This window comes from Lipotes vexillifer, unplaced genomic scaffold (genome assembly GCF_000442215.2).
Source record: "Lipotes vexillifer unplaced genomic scaffold, Lipotes_vexillifer_v1.1 scaffold395, whole genome shotgun sequence".
Lineage (NCBI taxonomy): Eukaryota > Metazoa > Chordata > Mammalia > Artiodactyla > Lipotidae > Lipotes > Lipotes vexillifer.
In genome coordinates this window covers 6,708,240-6,710,189 of record NW_006797390.1, presented here as the reverse complement: position 1 = coordinate 6,710,189, position 1,950 = coordinate 6,708,240, and positions in this window count along the sequence as shown.

Sequence of the window (1,950 nt, the reverse complement as noted above, 5' to 3'; positions counted from 1 at the left end):
TGAGTGAAACTGCAGCTTCCTCCGTCTCGTCTCCTGTTGCTGGCGATCCTTCAGCTCTACCTCTCCCACCTCCTCTCCCTCCTCCAGTCAGTAACTCTTCCTGCCTGTTCACTCGGCGCCAGCCCGTGTGTGCCAGCTGTTGTGCTGGACTACTGTACTTTTCAAGGTACTATATACCGTAAGATTAAAAATGCTTTATTGGGGCTTCCCTGGTGGCGCAGTGGTTGAGAGTCTGCCTGCCGATACAGGGGACACGGATTCGTGCCCCGGTTCGGGAAGATCCCACATGCCGCGGAGCGGCTGGGCCCGTGAGCCACGGCCGCTGAGCCTGCGCGTCCGGAGCCTGTGCTCCGCAACGGGAGAGGCCGCAACAGTGAAAGGCCCGCGCACCGCAAAAAACAAAACAAACAAAAAACAGTTTAATTTTTTTGTTTGTTTTTTATGTATTGTGTGAAAACTTTTATAAACCAATCACAGTGCAGTACTATAGAGCCGATTGTGTTAGTTGGGTACCTAGGCTAACTTTGTTGGACTTACGAACAAACTGGACTTACAAATGTGCTCTCAGAACGGAACTCGTTCGTATGTAGCGGGCTTACTGTATGTTGTTAAACATCTTTAATGGGAATACTAATTTAAATGGGCTGGGAAAGGGCGGAGGAAGAGGAGGGAAAGCACAACACACCTGTGTATGCTTTCTATATCGACTGTGTAAGTTTTACAATCTGAAAAATATAATGTAAATAACTAGAAAAAAACTCTAGAAACAATAAGGTCCTGCTCTAGGATCCAAGAACCCAGTGCCTACTGCCCCCTCCCCACCCCCTTCCACCTCCCAGCCCCTCAACCACTCATCGACTGAATGAGCGCAGCACTTCCTCCCTGGAAACCTCTCCCCCGGTCCTTCTTCCCCTCCACAGGGTTTTCTCCTCTTACAGACCTCTGTATTCTTAGCACTTTGCCCCTATCTCACCATACACACTCATCGCATTAGAATAATGACCATTATTTACTAACCACCCGTTTGAAGGTGGGCACTGGCCTAGATACCTGACATACATTCCCTCTTTGTAACCATCACAACTACCCTCAATGATAGATGTTACCATCCCCATAACCTGCCCCAAATCGCTGACCATGTGGGCGACCCAATTCCTTGCTTACTCTGAAGCATATGCTTTCTCCTGTCAGCATGTGTTCGTGCAAAAGCAGGCACATCTTCAGTGCTCAATTAATATGTGCTGACAGACTGAAAGACATACCTACAGTTTGCTTCCAACGAAGGAAAAGACGCAGGAAAGCATTACTCCAAAGGGAACTTTCCTTTCCTATCCCAACTTGCTCTGTCAGATAATACCCAATGGCCCCAGCATCAAAAGAAACCAGCACACACACAGAGATCAGCCGAACACAGGTGCAGGAGCCAACAGCAACATAACTGCCAAGGCAACAAGCCAGCACCTTACCCACCATCCCTGTCCCCTGGCGTTTTGGAAGGCCTTGGCACTGTTACTTCTCACCCTACTAAGGACAGTGTAGAAAAGAAATAGACAGCCTCTAGTGAGTCAACCCCCCATGTCCTCTGAGGGTATCCCCAGTCAGCCAACGAGACTTAGTCAAGGGTAAACACATTTGCTGTAAATCACTGGAAGAAACAGTTTTCTCCTGCGTCCCTTTCCAGCCGAGTTCCAACAGAAAAGACTACGATGAAATTCCCAGTTACGTTATGGTATTGAAATTTCATCTGCAATAGCCCTTTTGGTTGCCTACCTAAACAGGACAGTTTGCATAGCACACAGCACGGCGCCAAGCACAGAGCGAGGACTCCAAAAAAAGTTTCTATTATTATTAGAATACAAATTCATGCAGCCAATAACTATTTGATACCACTCATCAGGAACTATGCCATGCTGGGGTTAAGTGCTAAAGCAAAATCAAGACCCTCCCTAC